This window comes from Canis lupus, chromosome 15, assembly GCF_011100685.1.
Source record: "Canis lupus familiaris isolate Mischka breed German Shepherd chromosome 15, alternate assembly UU_Cfam_GSD_1.0, whole genome shotgun sequence".
Taxonomy (NCBI): Eukaryota; Metazoa; Chordata; class Mammalia; order Carnivora; family Canidae; genus Canis; species Canis lupus.
This window is the reverse complement of record NC_049236.1, coordinates 22,038,415-22,057,053: the sequence shown is the minus strand read 5'-3', so window position 1 is coordinate 22,057,053 and position 18,639 is coordinate 22,038,415. Positions and strand designations below refer to the sequence as shown.

The 18,639-nt window shown below is 36.2% G+C and overlaps 1 protein-coding gene and 1 long non-coding RNA gene across 8 annotated transcripts in view; one reads left to right on the top strand and one right to left on the bottom strand.

Annotated features, from left to right (window-relative positions):
- Positions 1-18,639, bottom strand: part of SYT1 (synaptotagmin 1) — a 535,022-nt gene that overhangs the window by 225,129 nt on the left and 291,254 nt on the right. The gene's annotated exons all lie outside the window — the stretch shown is intronic.
- LOC102155931 overlaps positions 1-18,639 on the top strand; it is a 304,818-nt gene that overhangs the window by 234,235 nt on the left and 51,944 nt on the right. For 2 of the 4 annotated variants that reach the window (XR_005370395.1, XR_005370392.1), the window contains exon 4: positions 7,036-7,110. The exons of the other annotated variants lie outside the window; for them this stretch is intronic. This is a non-coding gene — a long non-coding RNA (uncharacterized LOC102155931). The remainder of the gene's footprint in view (positions 1-7,035; positions 7,111-18,639) is intronic. 4 annotated transcript variants of the gene reach the window in all.

Here is an 18,639-nt window from a genome sequence, read left to right as displayed (position 1 = left end):
TTTGATCATATAGGCTAATCTCTAAGCTTAAAACTTGGTAAAATTATGGCTTTAAATTTCTTCTTATCACTACTTTAAAAAAATAGTATTTAGGGGCACCTAGGTGGTTCAGTTGGTTGAGCGTCAGGCTCTTGATTTCGGCCCAAGTCATGATCTCGGGGTCCTGGGATGGAGCCCCACCTCAGGCTCCATGCACAGTAGGGAGGCTGCGTGAGGATTCTCTTTCTCCCTCTCTTTCTGCCCCGCCCCCTGCACGTGCTCATGCTCTCTCTCTCAAAATAAATAAATAAATCTTAAAAGAATAAAATTTATATTGATGTTCTTGACCATATTGCCTTTTTCACTGCTTAAATGAAATGTTCTTGACCACTTTCATTCCTTTCTTTCTGTTTTCTTATTCCCTGAGCCAGACGAAACCTTAGTCTCTTGGCAGATTAAAACTTCCTGGTTATTCTGTATGAGATAGGACTTTGAGTTCACTTACAGTTGAGCTATTATTAGTCCGCCATGATTTCTGTCCCTACCCTGAGTTTTACATTAGGATATTGCAACAAAAGCAACCTAGAATTCGATGTGGCCTAAGGATTCCATCAGATTCCATCTCTTCAAGTTGACTCATGTTTTCTTGGTTGTAGGTTTACCAATCTCCTAAATCTTAGAATATTTCTACATACTACATCTTTCTAAATACAAATTATCAACTATACATGGACCCCAAAGAAGACATCAGGTTGCAACTGAATGTTTTTTTCCAAAAATTTCCAACCTTAGACCTGTAGAAGGAGAGTTACAGAATTGCATCCTTTAATTAACAATTTTGAGCTTTTCAAGAACACTTCAGCCACATCATGTCAAAGCTAAAATCAGCAGCCTTCCAAAACCATGAACACAACTTGACTGGTTTTGACAGTCTATTTATTAATTGCTGCCAAACTATAATTATTACTGCATTAACGTCACGTATCTACAGAGGAGCAGTGTCAACTAAGCATCTGCCTTTCAAACTTGAGTATAAATGTATTTCTTTAGGTTTTATCACTGATCTTTAATATTCTTAATATTTTCAGGCAATTTTATCTCCAACCTCAAATAAATTGTAGGAACTGGAACTAATTTGTTCCTCTAATTGATTGACTCTCTTACCTCCTGTTGTGTGTACAATGGATGTCATCCCAGCTGTACGGAGCAACGGGAGGGAAAATATTAATCACAGAACAATTAGCTCTGATCTAAGTCTCCCCCCTCCCCACCTTCAGGAAGGGAAAATAGCCTTCCCCAAAGTTAAAGGGACACATTTCCTCTCTGTAGTTACTGCTAAAGGAAAATAAATATAGGTTAGACTCATTTCCCCCAGCATATAATTTAAATTCTAAATTAGTGTTCTTGAAATTTGGCAGGAGCACCTAGACATTACAATTAGGATTCGACCCCCTGTGAGCCCTTCACAGTTGCATGTACCTGTTTCCATAGTCAACACATGTTAGTGCAATGAGTTGTTTCTCGGTATGCTTTAACCCCCAGGCTGAGCAAGGCATGTGTGTTCACAATTTTATTTCCCTTGCCTACACTTGGCACATAAAAGTTGTGTAATAAATATCTGTTGAGAGAATGAATGAATGAATGAATAGAATTTACAATCTTCAAATATAAACAGTGCCAGCAGTTTGAAGTTACTTGTGCTGCTCACTGGAGGCACTTCTAAGTAATCCATACATCAGCAGTTTTAACCTTGTCTTCTATAACTTTACATAACCTTATAAAAAGTAGAAAATTTGACTTTTACATTTGTGTATTTTCTACCTTAGCCCCTCCCAAAACGAATGGCATAAGAAGGTTGATCATGTGATGGAATTCTAAATTGGGCACATTTTGATCTGCTATACCCAAATCCTTGCTTATCTGACTCGGGGCATTCTCTTCTCTCCCCATAATCAATCCCAAAGCCTGATGATGACCATGTGATCACCTTCTGGGGTGTCACACAGTTTCCATGTTTTTCTGAATTTCTATATTCTCACACTCCCCAACCCCAGCTTGCTTGTACTGCATTCTCCTTTCCAGGGTTCTCTCTCTTTATTTGAGTTACATGGTAGACAAGGGATAACATTGAATTAAACATCTGAGAATCTGACTGTACTACTTAACACAAGAAAATATGACATTTCTTTTTAAAACAGATATTAAAATAACTATAGATGAAATTTTCATTTTGGTGGAGTGAAGTTAAATTTTTTTTTAAGTTAAAAATTTTGAAAGCAGATTATAGACCAAGGATAGGAAATGATTCAAAAGTTAAGAAGGGAAGGAGACTGCAAACACTGTTTCAAAGGTTTTTGTATTTTCTACAAATGTAGAAAAGCTGCTACTGAAGGTACCTCAGGTGTCCACATCTAATAAAACAAGGGGAAAAGGAAAAAATAAAGACCCAGAAAGTAGAGAATAGATTTCATGTTATAGTCTGACATGCCCTTACACATTAAAAGGGATAACAATAAATATGCAAAATGTTAACAATAGGGATTTCCTCATTTATTTGTGTTCCGATCAGGCCTCCAAGGTTAACAGAATTGGTGTTATTAAAGTTTAGGAAAGTAGCTTTATTGAAATGCCAATTTTGTATCTATCCTCCTGGCTTTAAATCCAAACAGGCAGGATTCTATTGGCAAATGTGGCCTCAGCATTAAGGCATTCCCAGCAGCTGGGAATTGGTTTTGCCAGCTTTGCACATCAAAACAGAAGTTTTGCATGGAAGTGATTTATTTACTACCAAATAACTAAGAAAGGACTGAGAGATTAAAGGGTGTAATTTGGTTGAATGATGTGCACACATACAGTTATCTTCTTAAAAAGTCTTCAAAAAGTCTGTGTGTGTGTGTGTGTGTTTCTGTCTGTTTGTACACACAGTTATTTTCAAAGTGAGGTCCTTGGAACAGCCACAGTTCTATTATTGGTAACTCAGAAATGAAAATTCTAAGCCCCGCTCCAGATCTACAGAGGGTGGAATTCTGCGGTCTAGTTTAACAAGCCCTCCAGGTGATTCTGATGCATGTTTATTTTTGAGTAGTTGTATAATTAAACATAAGCAACATCGACCATACCCACCCAGAAGAAAAAAACAATTAAATTTTTTCATACGACATGGCTTCTAACTCAGGGTGATTATTTCACCTAGATCTCATACTAAGAAGAGCGATCTCTTTCAACGTTGTGCTAGATTTACTGAGACGGGAAAAATTAGCCTACTGAATTTTATGGTAGGCTTATTTTCAAGGGTTGTTTAGACTATAGATAATTTATGCTTCACATGCTCACCCCGCATAAAACACTTCTGTTCTGAATGAATTTAGACAAGTTTCAGTGCTTAGCAGGGACTTGAAATTCAGGATTCAACAGAAGCTAGATTATTACCATAATAAGAGTCTATGAATTTTATAGCCAATTACATTTTCAAATTCCAGTTTTTAAACTAATCTGAGGCTCTGTAATTCTAATATGCTCCAGGGTAATTATTTATCAGAGCCTACTGGGATTTAAAAATACTTAAGAAGTAGTGAAAAATAAAACAAAAACAAAACAAATAGAAAAAGCAAAAATGGTTGGAAATTTGAAGACATAAAGAAGAAAGATAGTTAAAGTTAGCTTCATCCCTTTTAAAAATATTACTATACAAAACAAGATATATTTTGGTCATGGTCTTGATGGATCTTAGTAGTAAATAAAAATAAGAAAATAAGTAACTTAAAATAAATTCTTTTATAACAATTTTTTTTGAAATTTTTATTTATTTATGATAGCCACAGAGAGAGAGAGAGAGAGGGAGGCAGAGGGAGAAGCAGGCTCCATGCACTGGGAGCCTGATGTGGGATTTGATCCCGGGTCTCCAGGATCATGGCCTGGGCCAAAGGCAGGTGCCAAACCGCTGCACCACCCAGGGATCCCTCTTTTGTAACAATTTAAAGAGAATTTAGAGTAACTTCTTGGTAGGAAACACACTGAATTTCTACTCATTTAAATAATTCATTATATTGATAGGATCCCATTTGCCCCCAGTTCTGGCAAACTTTTTGCTCTAAACTGTGCTTCCACAAAATTCTTGACTACCCTAATCATTTTAATGCTTTGAGTTCTAAGTCAACCGTTTCCTTCCCCTCTGAGCCAGCCCAGTTAGAATTAATTTAGTAATTTATTTTTCCAGTACTGGTATCTCCTGTGTCTTACTGCCTGGCATGGTATTTATTGCTTACACATACTTTTCTTATGTATTTCTTGAGAATCTGGTAGGGGCATCATTGCATCCCCTTAGGTGTAGAACAATCTTTGGTATAAAAAGAGTGCTTTAAAAAATAATTTCTTGGACTTATTTTGTTATGATATGGGGTTTTCCTGAAATTTATTGGAAAGGTACATGGACTCTTTCAGGCTATTAAGAAATTTAGAGATCCTTAGGGCAGTTTTCTATGGCGTTGTGTGGAGCAGAATGTAGGATCACTTAAGTAGAACTGACCTTCATTTAGGTATGATTTGCCAGTTTGAATAGCCACAGTTTTGAAAGGAATCACCTAATTCTAGAGAAGCATTTGTGAAAAGCACAGACAGTGATATCAAATTATTGGAAAGGAGGGTAGGAGAAAAAATGCTAACTTCGTGTCAGAGATCATTGAGTCCTCATATTTGAATAGAGGATAAATGCATTCACATTACTCAGTTCTTACAACGTTGGGTGATGTTTGGGGCATTCTGTCCTTCCAGGAATGGGGGAGAAACAGTCAACAGTCTGGTCCCCTGAGCAAGCCAGAATGATTTCACAAAATACTCTACTTATAACAAGATCAGCGTGGGCTGTGGGAAAAAGGTCATACCCACCACCATCAAATATTTTTCTTCCTTTGTATCCTTTCCTTTACATCTGGGCATTCACATTAGTATACTTCTGCACCATTGACAAATGAAGTACTTTCTTATTTCACCTTCATCTGCATTTCTTGAACAAGCACCTGAGCCACAGATGTTTTATACATGTGATCTGTAGACAGATTCTCCTCTGACGCTAGTTATGTCAGATCAGGCACCAGATAAACTAGGCTGCCTTGATGGTGTTAGCTGGTGGGTGTATCAAGGAAGCGTTAAAGCAGTGACTTTCCTGCTTCCCCATTCTTTTATTTTTAACTCATTGGGAATAAGATCTTCGTTCTTTTCATCTTTTATAGTCTCTTTCTCAAGAACTTACTCTTCTTCCTTCTCACTCAGAGTCCTTACTACATACTTTAGATGTTTTCTGGCCTTCTATACCTTCCTTCCTTCTTTGCATGCCCACCTTCTTTTCTTATTTTGCCAAAGTATCACCCTTCTCTTGTTTAGTTAACACAAGAATAATGCTACTGATACACATCTAAAGAGAACAAGTCATAGGATTTGGAGTGAAAATACATTTTTACCCTCAGATCTGATCCTAATGTTACCTATTAAAGGAGGGTTTTCTTTTTTTTTTTTTTTTTTAACTTCTTCAGGTAGAATGAAACTTTTTCCTCCGTATAGCTGTTGTTGGATATACAGCTATTGTATGCACACATGTGTACTCTGTTCTTATGGTAGTACATACTATGCATATGGCAATCATCCTTTTATGTCTTAAGTTGGGGGCATTCAAGTATATGTCCTGTCTTCCACATTAGATCAGCAAGTACCTCACTAATTGAGATCTTATGGATGTGTGAAGTTCCTGAGTCACACTAAAGTAGTGCCCAGTTCAAGTTTGTTGATGGCAAAAAATTAATCACTTATTGCTCATTTTTTGGAGTCTGGAAAATGTTCTAAAATTCTCCTTAAAATCTCAACAAATACCTCTACCTCCATCCTGGCACAATGAAGTTCATGCATCCTCACGATTTATGTATTAGGAGGTAGAAGAAGGAATAAAATGTTAATTGCATAGCAACTGAAATATCAGATGTCATACTGTAATTATGGATATTCAATTAGAAGGAGTCATCATTGAAAGGAATGATCTCTTCTTTAGTCCACAGGCTCCTCGTGTCCTAGAATTTACCACTCTGGAAGACTATTTCATGTGTGAGCCATGGAACAGCAAAATAATTAGATTTTTTTAATGGATACTCTTGATAAGTAAAATTTAACAAGGGAGAAAATCTCTTAAGTATGTGTACTTAGGGATTAGGAATATCTATATTCAATCTATCATCAAGTCATTCCTTATTTTATCATTGGCTTTGATAAGGCAGTAGTGACTTATGTGGAAACACCCTGTGATTAATTTGAATTTAGTAATAATAACAGCTGCAAGTGTAAACAATAATAGGATACTTGAGAAATGGAGCAAAGAGCTTGCATATATTCAGTGCAAATTAGGTGCCAATAATATATGTATTATGCAAGCAACTAGGCTCCTGATCCTCTCTGCTCCAAGACTCACATTCTAATTCTCATTGGTAAGTGAAAGGTAGAACTTTCTTTGCATAATAAACATGAACCTTTTTGCTTTGATAAGTACCTGCTCATTATTAGGGGCATAGACGCATCTGTCTAGGTAGAGACGTGTAATAGACTACTGCATCAGAAGAATGTTTGTGGGACACAAAGTCCTGGAAAAAGGAGCAACTGGGAGTAAATGATCAATTGCTGTAAAAATTAGCCTTGCAAACAGAACTAATGAAAAGCTAGGCTTTTAGAATTAATCCATGATGTTCCTGAATGATGGCTGTGAGTGAATGAATATAAATCACTTTCCAAATGAAGGGCATATTGTCTAAAATAGCTGAAAGTCATTTCTCCGGAAGAGGAGAATTAATCTGGAGAATGAAACACAGAATTTTCCCAGTGTGGTGGAGTGTTGCATCCTGAGAACCTGGGGATTGAAATGTATCGATTTCGAATGTCGTGACTTGGACCATCTGTGGAAAACAGTGGGGTGATAACTCTGGCTTCTTCCACTTGAAATGAAGAGGTGTGTGTGTTTTGATGTAGCTTCTTTTATTGGGGTCTTTTAGGCCTTTCAACATTAATCTTATCTTGTTTTAGGTGCATTTAAACAAGTCCTTGATCTTCCTGAGAAATCTGATCCTTCATATGTAATATACAAAGGAAAGGAGGGGAGTGAGTAACACGTATTTTTTAAATACTCTGACTTTATGGGTGTGCATGCCATACTCCAAAGTTTACTGATAGGTTTGGCAAAGAATTGATATAAAGCACATAGGGATATACAAATGATTCAGAAGATGAAAAGGTAGATTTTTATGAGGATCTAGTGCTGCATTTATTTGGGTATTAATCATCTAGACTGAAGGAAGAAAATTCTAGAATGGAAAGCAATATGGCAGTGTGATTTAAAAAGTGGCCTTAGGGGAAGAACTGCTTATTATCTCCTGTAGTACTTTTTTGCTTGTGTCTGTGTGCTTATCTAAGCTTCAGTTTTCTCATGGGTAAACCAAGGATAATTATATCTTCTACATTATGTTATTGAGGGGCTTAAATGAGATTTACAAATGAAGGACTTAATGTTTGGCACATAATAAGCACTTGATAAACGTCAGCTATTATAGAAATACTTAAAATCATATTATTCACATTTTCAGTTATGACAACTGTTTAATATATCTGTAATAACATGAACATAGGCCTTAGAATTAAATAATAGCTAAAATTTATTAGAAGCTAACTAAGCACTTCCCTCATTTGATATAATTCCTTCCATGGTAGGTAGTGCAATGATCTTCATTTTATAGACGAAAAAAGTAAAGTATATATAGATGGCATAGCTTATATAGGACCACACAGCAAGTGGAGTGGTTGAGTTCAAATTTATATGAAGATTGTTGCAGAACTATTTAAAAAACATGCTCGAGCTTTCTAATTTTAGAGGTGGAAAATAACATTCGGAAAGGACCAGTTGCTTCCCAAAGTCAGAAAGCTAGCTGTGGCAAATCAGACGGGTTGGTTTTCGATTTTCAACCGACTCATCTTTTTATTCAATTAGCTTTTTCTGTTGTTTTGTTTTGTTTACTCCATTAGCTGTATTGAAATTAGTGGAAGTTGATGGCAACTATCACAGAAATATGAAATCTGAGTGAAGAAAGACTTCCAGAGTTTGAGGATCAATGCCTTTAAAATAGTGTTATTGATTTTTGGTTTCTCATAAGAATAATGAAATAGAATTCCCCCTATTCCTCTATGCATTTTCATAAACTTGAGAAATTTCCAGTTTTCTCTCCTTGGCATCTATCTCACATTCACTGGATTTTTACCTGGAGGTCTACCATTACTGATTGATTCATTCATGTTGATTATTTCCCCTCTTTATTCTTCATGGGGATGGGGGAGGAAGTAAATTCTTTTAGTAGCACTTCAAGATAGAAAAAATGTTAGCTAGAAAACCACACTTGGTCTATAATAGGAAATGAGGAATGAAAAAGGTAAAGCAGGACAAAAGAAGGTGAAGCCTTATTTATAGCTTTGCCTAAGGTCAACTCTTGTAAATAAGTTGTTATAACATATACTTTCCTCCTCCATAAGGATGCAATAGGGGTGAAGGAAGTCAACATAAGTGAAAACAATATAAGTCCTTAGAAAAGGGTTCAAATCCAAATTACACCTTTTTTTTCTCCTTTAAAAATCAATTTGGCATGGCCACTTTCAGAAAAGAAGAAATTGCTTTTGAATCATAGATCTGAATTCTAAAATCCAATCAAAAACCTTGCACTCAGATGTTCCAGATACATTTTTTATAAGTTTCAAATCCATTTTTCATAAGGCCTAAAATGGAAAAAAATCTGTCATTTGTAGAATGTCTCCATTCTAAAAATATTTTCTGGTACTTAGGGCTTTTCACTATATTGCATGCTATACATTTCTATAAAAATCTCTGGATGAGTAAGAGAAATGGAATAGAAAATTGATTTAAAAAATAGCCCAATAAATACAAACGTTACAAGACATCAATATGGAGTGAATGAATTATTTGCAATTCAAAAGGAGTAAACTGTTATTGCACATGAGGGAACATTTTCTTTTAAAGATAAATTTGTTTCCCATTGGGGTCCTGACATCTCACTGAAAGAAATGTGGAGATAATGAAACAGGACAAATTCTTTAAATGATACAAATGAGAAGAATTAGGAGGAAAGAGACAAAATGTGAACATTAGCTGGTGCTTTCCAGTAATGGAGATGCTGTGGTAGGCTGTCTTGAGGGGGAATCAGAATAAGCGACTCTCACATATCATGAAGATTCTTCATGGACTTGGGAAGTTACTTTTTTGTTCACTACCAGTTATGTCATCTTTGAAGGGAATTCTTGTCTGCCCTCTTAGGAAAAGAAAAAAAAAAAAACCAATCTACTAGAACAGTGAGAAAGCTATTTGTAGGGCTCTTACTAATCTTTCATGAAGCCCCGTCTGCTCTATTAGAAACTAAAAATAACACAGGGTGATACATGAATATGCAATGAAATATCAAAGCTGCTAGCCCAATTTGGGGAGGGGGAGGTTGTCACTGATACGATAGGGAAATTATCAAAATTAATGTGATTTATGAAATCCATCAGGAATTGAATCCCGGTGCTTGTCAGCTGTTGAGATGCAAGTGATAGACAAGCATAAAAACTAAAAGAGAAGGTAAGGGTGCTGAGAGTATGACTTTCTTAACTCTACCTGCTACACGATGATGGGAGAGCTAGCTGGTACAGCGCTCCCTGAGCAGCTGCTGCTATGACCTCCCTATTATTCCCATTTTTATGCTCAATGACTTTTTAAAAGTTATTTTGGGCACAGTTCTTGGGCTCCATCCAATATATATATTTTATTCTTCACTGGTATATTGCCATTTGAATGGGCTTAGAGAGTTATGTAAAACAAACCAGATGGCAGCCGTTTGGAGTTTGAGATACCTTGAGCTGTGAGGGGGTGTAGAAAGAAAAAAAAGAAACAATAAAAAAAGCAAAAACCAAGTGTAAATAAATAATGTTTAGAAGAGATGACTCTATTTCTTTTGTATCTAATTAGCAAAACACTCCTAAAGTTATATATAGAGAAGACAAATGTTAGGTAAACTTTTAAATGAGACCAGATTAGATGATCTTTTAAGGAGGAAAAACAATAATAATATTTATGTTCATCATCTCCAAGAATTGGTGTGTCATCACAGCTAAAGGGCCTGTTAAGTATTTTAACATGACTATTTTTTGTCTTCTGCATGGATTGAGAAAATATGAAATTGACATTCACTAATTATTCATTTGCAATGAAAATAAATCTCAGGCCTTAATTGTCTACTACTTAGACGATGACAAATTATATTTTCAGGAGAAATCTGGCAGGAGGAAGTCTATCTCACAGCTAGTGTGCGGTATGGGAAATGAGGGGGCTGTGAGTCTGCTTCCGACTTTACCACTTATTGGACGTTTAATCTTTGGGGAATCAGCCTCTCAGAGATGTTTTTACTAAGTGAAATTGACATCAGGGACAGAATTATTTCCTTCCTTTCAAAGAACTCTGAAAGTTTCATTTCGTTTCTAGACCCGAGGAGAATAAGACATTGAAGGGCGGCACATAAATAAAAACCCTATCCTAGGAAATAAGCTACAGGAACAGGAACACAATTCCAATGTTCCCATTGTGCATTTGAGGAAAGAAAGTGCCAAACTGTATAGAACTTAGAAGCAAAGTCTCCTACACACTCTCTCTCCACTATTCCCTGAGGATAATTCTTTACAAAGTGATGGCTTACATGTAACAAACATAAGTAAAATGCAAATAAACCATAGGTATCGTGTACATAATGAGGAGGTTTGGATCTGCAGAACTGATAAAGTGAGTAGCTGAATTTTATGCCATGTCAGTTAAAAGTATTTTATACTTTTGTAAAATCCAAAGGATCCTAGAAAATTATAGCTAAAGAAAGAGTAAAGTCCTAGAAAATGTGAATATGAGGGGATCCCTGAGCCTCAAAAAAGTCCTGTAGTTTCAGGAAAAAGGAGATGGAGGAGCTTGTTGGACAAAGAAAGATGACCTAACAAAAGCTGTAACAGCAACGTGAACTCTTTTTGAGGACTGAAATGTCAGAAGATTAAACATTTCAATTCCTGACATGCTGTAGGATTGCATTTCAATTTCTGTTGATCAAACATTTTGAAGATTTTTTAAAATAAGAACATCTCTCACATTTTCTTTTTTTAAATGTTTATTTATTTATGATAGTCACACACAGAGAGAGAGAGAGGCAGAGACATAGGCAGAGGGAGAAGCAGGCTCCATGCACCGGGAGCCCGACGTGGGATTCGATCCCTGGTCTCCAGGATCGCGCCCTGGGCCAAAGGCAGGCGCTAAACCGCTGCGCCACCCAGGGATCCCATCTCTCACATTTTCTAATGGAAATTAATGGAAATACAGGATATGCCTTATAAAAAAGCATGGATAGTTAACTTTTGCTATAAAATACCTAATCATTAGATGATAAGTTACTTGGTTAGGTGAAACTGGTACATATTCATGGATATTTTCTAACCAGTTTTTTTTTTTTTTTAAGTATAATGCTATTGTTAGGCATCTTTAGTCCATACCACTTGTATATAGCTAATTTAGTATATACCACTTGTATATACTGGTAGTATTTACTTTTGAATGGGTGACTCTTTTTTTACAGGTATTTGTCATTTATCTCCAATAAAGGTGTCTGCTTCTTAAAGAATTGGACCATTCCTTCTGCAGTGCAAGCCAGTATAAGAATATGGACTGTGTCCATGATTATCTGGGTCCTCTGAAGAAATCTAGCACAGAGGGATTTTGGAAGAGTGAGATGTCGTTTTGTAAACTATCAGACTAGAATCACTCCAGCATGCATCCTACCTCAAGCATGTTTGACAAACTTCTCCATACGAAACAGGATTGCCTAGAAAAATAGTCTGGATAGATAAAAGTGTAAGAGGATGGGTGAAGAGTAAATAAAGTGGCATTTTATTTTTATTATGATAGTCCCTCAGCATCTACTTGCAATTCAAATATGTGACTCTTCATCAGCATTGGTGATTGAGTTCATGAGAGAAGAATTAATTAGAAACCTAAGAAAAATAGAAAATGATGTCTGGGGTCCTTTCCTGAGTGTTACTAGTGCTCTTGAGGATCAGTTGCTACCGACTAAAATGGTCCTCTCATAGAAGAGAGGACCTGGCTCCCCATCTATTCCTGATGCTAGGTAACATTTCTGTTTGCAAGGGAAGATGTTCTTTCTCTGTAAGAATAGAGCCCATGTAGTTTTTTGTCAGGAAAGAATAGAAATTCTGAGATAGAACTCTCAGAAAAAAGTTTCCACCTTCACTAGACTGAAAGAGAAGTTTTCAGTTTCTAATTTATTCTTTCCTAGTGAGTCTAAAACAGAGTGTGCATGTAAAGAAAGATAATGTTGTAATCAGTGGGGTGCAAATTATATTTCTACTCCTATGCTTCTGTGCCTAGATACAGAGTTAAATTATTTTACTAGGGAAAAAAGCTGAAACAGAATTTAAGAACCTATTTAATTTTGGTCAATTTTAGATGTCCTGAATATTGGATATCCTCTCTTAAATAGAGTTTAGGGTGATATTAAGTTGTATCTGTAAAGCTAGAAGACACATTGAGGATAACCATTGGTGGTGACAGTTGCAATGCCAAAAATCTTTAATACTCAAATTAAAGCCATCTCATTATAATCTCTCTAAATTGGAGTGGGTGGGGGGGAGCTTGCTGATGGTCATATGGCCAGAAACTGGAGATGCTGACTTAAAGCCCAGGATTCGCTTGCCAGATGCTAGCTCAGCCTATTTACTCAATACATTACTAAACCAAACTCTTGAAGGGTTAAATGAGTTGTCTAATGTTACATAATAGTAGGGTATAAATTCCATCTGGAACTCATATGTTGTTAAGTGACAGGCTATAGCCTGTCGCACAGTTATAGATGTAGAATTATAACCTAAAGAGTTTACATGGCATTTGAATGAAAGGGCATATATAAGTGAATTTTGGACTAACAACCAAGACTCCTGTATGCTTCCTACCAAATGATATATAATACAGATAATGAAACAGTCTAACTTCCTCCTTGTATTCATGATTTAAATAAAAATAATTATTTGGTGATTTTATAGCAAAATGTAGGCAAAACTGCAGAATGTTGCCTCACCCAGGGAGGTTTGTTGCTTCTGATATTTTAGGAAGGTGGCTAGAAAAATGGTGGCTGGAAGAGGCTGCGATTTGGGCCTGCTGTGAGCGGCTGAAGCACAAACACATTGGAAAGGAGTCGTAATTTGTAGATTGTGCTTATGCTTCTTGTTATGAGATTTTAAAAAAATGAAGTTGTTTCCTATAATTATGCCCAGCAGGCACAGAACTTACTACCTTAGTGCTTGCTCGAAAACTTTAGTAAGCATTGATTGACCCTTGAGAACAGGCCAGAAAACAAATAGAAGGTACAGATCTCAACTGAACATTATGTGTTTGCCCATGGAACAAAGAAGATTAGAAGAATGAACTTGAAGGGAGAACTATACGGTTGGATGTAGGAGAGGCTGTGGGAGAATGTGGTTTATGTTCCTCTTCTAAGAGAGAACCTAAGCCAGAGTGGGCCCTTTAGCCTGCAGCTGGGTTTTTCTGCCTTGGCACTGTTGGCATTTTGGACTGGATAATTCTTTGTCTAAGAGGCTGTCCTGTGCATCTTAAGATGTTTAGCAGCATTTCTAGATGCAAGTAATGCACCCACGGTGGCAACCAAAAATGTTGCCACATATTGCCCCAAATTCCCTAAGGCAAGATCACCTTAGTTTTGAACTGCTGGCCAAGATGAACAGTCTTTTTATTGAAGACAAAATATCAAAATAATAATAATAATAAAAAAAGACAAAATATCTTCTCGCCTGTCCATCTTAGTGTGTCCGCTAAAAGCTGGTAAACCTATACAGCACCACTCACTGCAAGAAGCTACACGTGCCATAACATCAAAGCCAGTCCCGGGGCAAAGGTTTGGTCTGGCTTGAATTCTTAGCACCCAGAATAGTGATTTGCATATAGTTATTGCAAATAAATATGTGCTATAACTCAGGCAATGGATGTGTGATAAGTATTGCCAAAATTCCTGACTAAAGGACCATAGCATGTTTGGTTTTATTTCTGAATGATTACTATAAAGGCCAGGTTACATCAGAAATTGACCTACATAATAGAAGCTGTAACAATATTATTGTAGACAATATTTAAATATTCACAATTGTTAGGCCTTTAAAAAGAAATAGAGTTGATTTCTAACACATGTAACAGACCATTGTTAATGCCATAACCAAGGGAAATTTGAATATAGTAATATGATGTAATTTTTCTTTGGGTATTAGACTAAGAGAGAATCTTTTCAGGAGAAATGCTAAAGGAAAAGTTAACATTTGTGTTTTTAATTATAGTTTGGACATCTGCTTCCAGTCAGTTAAAAACTGTTGCTTTGATATGTATTGGTAGAAGACATGGTGGCCCATAAATATTCTGATATGCAGTAATCCAAAAATAAAGTCCTAGAACTACGTGGCATGTAATCTGAACCTACCTATATATCTATTTACCTTCAGACTTTATGCAATGGGCTCCTTAATGTGCCATTTTCATAATCTAGGAGACATATCCTCACATATGGTCCTCCACCTTCTTCATCTGGTGAAATGCCCAACTAGGGTTTATGAAAGAACTTTCAGGATTTGAGGAGTTGGGACTTACTAGAGAACAAGAGAGAGAAGGAATGTTCAGGAGGAGAACTGTGATAGCAAAGTGTCCTGAAAATCACGGAAAGGGAGGCAATAAGTAGTAGCAAACTTCACAGTGAGCTTAAGGAGGAGACCAGTGAGAGAATACTGGAATTAGGTTTAGAAGTCATTAGAAACTTTTAAGACAACTTTAGTGAGATGGAAGCCAGATTGCAAGGGCTCAACAAGAGAAAAAACAGAAGCTGTGATTTTAATACAGGCCCTTTCAGAATTTTGCATTTGAAAGGACAAGACAAAGCAATAATTCAAGGAAATAGGATGAAGGAAGCTTTTTTTAGAATGTGAGAGACCTAAGCATGTGTGTAGACAAAGAGAAATTGCTAGGAAAAAGATTAAAAAACTTATAAGCTAAAAAAGAAATGATTTATGAAACATAACTCCACAGGAAGAGTGTGTGGGTGTGTGTGTGGGGAGGGTTGGGGCGTGGACAGTTAGCCTGGAGAAAGAGAAACAAAGAGCCGAAAATTAAAATGTAGGAAAGGGAGGATAGAATTGGTCGAAACTCTAGTTGAAATATTTTAGATTTTCTCATAAAGTAAAAAGCAAGATCAGCTGAGAGAGAAGATATTGAGGGTGGATTTTCAGATTCTGGATCTGGAGAAGGTGGTACCGCTGGGTGGCAGTGAAATCCCATTGATGTCACATGAGAGGAATCAAGTGGTTCCAGGCACATGAGTTGATCTTTCATACTCTGTGGCTTAAGAATGAGGACTGAAAAATAAGACTATGGGCTCTTAAGACCTGTTTAATAGAAATAGTAGAAATTTAGAAAGGTACAGGGTTGATATGTAGACTACTGAGAGCCCTAGGAAAAAAAGAGAGAGGAAATTATATTTTGAGTAAGAAATAGCACCATATTGCAAGAAATAGTGTGATGCACATTCAGTCTTTTCTTTTTTATTGTCAGTACTTCACCGATAAATCACTGAGATTTCTTCCCACTCTTAATTTCCAACATATGAATTATTTTGTTTTATTTTGTATTTTCCAATAGTCCATGAGAAAAGATATCATAAATACTATAGTCTCAAAATACCGCTTATCCAGCTTTGTTTAGAATTCTAGTTTGGCTTTGTTTCTGCAGTAGCACCTACCACCTTTATTATATAAATTTGAGTTTGGAATCAGGAAGTGGTTATATAAGAAATTCTTATTTTAACATTTGTCCTAAAAAAAACTTTTATTGCTTAATATTGAAACAGTTAATATTTTAATATCTACAGAGACAAATAATGATTTGGTTATTGTGAGAAGTACAATGGTGGAAGTCCAAAATGGCATAATATCTGTGGAGGGGACTTTGGTAATTTTTGAAAAAAAAAGTATACATTTTTGGTAATCCCTGCCTCTGCTATCCTACTTCTGGGAATTTGTCCTAAAGAAACATATTTAAAAATATAAAATTGTATATACAAATATAATAATTATGGTACAATATTGAAAAAAGCCCCTAAATGCCATTATAACAGATCAGCTGAGTAATTCTGATATATCCATAAATTGGGGTACTATAGAAACCCTCTAAAAAAAAGAATAAAATATTTCTCTCTAAAATGCTATGGTGTGAGTTTCAGGATCCATTGTTAAGTGAAACGCCATAGTGGTATATAATCTAAGGACATAAAAGAATAGCTAAAAATATTGAACTTGACGTGGTAGGTTTGCTGTGTTAACAGCAAACCTGAAGTAATTCTGAAACTGTTTTGTGTGTTGTATGATAGAGGAAATGGTAAATAAACTGATGTTAGATAGTAGTGTCCTCACAGTGGAAGGTGTGAAATAGGCATATGAGATGGATGGGAAAGGTGAGGAGGAAGCCTGTGGTGTTGGATTTGACTTAGACGTAAAGTTTGAATGCAGGCTCCATGCCCAGCCATGGAGCTCAATGCGAGGCTCAATCTCACAACCCTTAGATCAGGACCTGAGCCGAAATTAAGAGTCAGATGCTAAACTGACTGAGCCACCCAGGCATCCCAGGACTTCTTGTTTCTACGTCTGGGATAGGGAAGGTGCAAGGCAGACCGACCTTATGTAAGAAAGTAAAGACATGCTCCAAATCTGTTGGGACATGTCAAGAAGACACAGGAGTTGGGCTTTTAGGGGCTCCTGCTGGAATAATTTAGGACAATGTGAGCATGAAAAAGAAAAATGATGATAATAGGTTATAAGAAGTTAAATAAAAAAAAAAAAGAAAGAAAGAAACCATGAGCCCAGGGTGATGCTATTAAGTGAAAGGACTAAAACCTCGTTCTTCACAGCAGAGGGCTGTCTCAAAATGTTAGAAGTAATAATAAAAGTAGAAAATCACCTTTTTTTTTTTCAATAGCCAATTTAATAGTGATTCAGGCCAGAATCCAGAGATGCAAAAACCATTGTGGAAAAGGGGAAGAGGATATTAGTTATAAAGATACAAGTGAACCTTTACAACAGAGCTGTCCAGGGCATTTTGGACAAGTGGGGACATTTACATTTAGACATTACATTTGATAATATTATTATACCAATTATACCAATGTTCCAGACCAAGTGTCGGGAAATGGTGTTGTGGTTATGAAGAAGAATATTCTCGTTTTTATACCTAAGATACATACTGAAGGACTTAGGGATGAAATGCCTACGACTTGCTTCCATATGGTTCAGCCAAAAAAAAAAGTAAATAGTTATATAGACACAGCCAATGTGGCAGAGTATTACCATTTGGTATAAGCAGACGGTATATGTGTGCACTATTCCTTCAGCTTTTTTTTTTTTTTTTTTTGGTAAATTTAAAGTTTTCCCAAATGCAAAGTTCAAAACTATAAAATGCAACAGCAAGAACAAAACCACCCCAAAACGTATCACATGATTGCAGATTGTAGAGTTTAGGTTAAAAAATCATGCTGTATTCATTTAATATTGAGAAATGGTATGAGGTATTGAGCTGCATGAGTTAAGATCAAATGTAATAACTCATGAACAATAAAGCATTTCCATCTGGAGAATCATCATCACTTATGCGACGTACTCTGGGTAGCATTAGATCTCCTGCTCCTGAACCCTTGAAAATCTGCAGACAGTGCCATCATTTACATCAAGAGTGCCTTCCTTCTCCAAATCAATTCTGTGTTTCCTGAACTGAATTCAAGAAATCTGAAGACAAATAGTGTGATAATAATCAAATGATAAGTGGCACCAATCATTTTCAAATTGAAGTGATTTTAAATACTGTATCAGTTTGACACAGTCAACTGTGATGAGTGAGGCTCTCCCTCGAGGTGTTTAGAAACAAAACCAGATATTAATGTACGTTTTTCTAGGTGGCTAGACATGTTCATGCCTGCCAGGAAAGGGGTAAACCAAAAGGCCTTCACAGGTTCTCCATGGCCAAACTGTTCGGTACTTCCACATATAAACCATGATAAAGATGATGAAATTGTCTCTACTCTTGCCTTGGATTCACAGGAAAATAATTAGAGTAGCTACCTCATAAAGCCAATTTGCCATGGAGATTCAAATAATGAATTTCAGTGTCAATGAAGGATTTCATTGCCAAAGGTTTGAATGTCCCAAATGTGATGTGACTAAAATTTACTGTTAAATATATTTTTAAAGATGCGTGCAATAAATTTAAAAGCTGTGCTTTTATAAAGATTTTGAGAAGGATTCCTTCTAGTGGCATCTTGATTTATCCTGCTTTGTCAGCAGCCAAATTAAAGTCTCCCAGCTAAATTTACCCATGTGACCTTACAGACAAACTGAGACTAGATGCAAGTCAAGTCGAAGTATGTATTACATTATTACTATACTGATGAGCATATGATGAAGGATAAAACCCAGAGCACCAATAAAATCACGGCAGAAAATATCCAT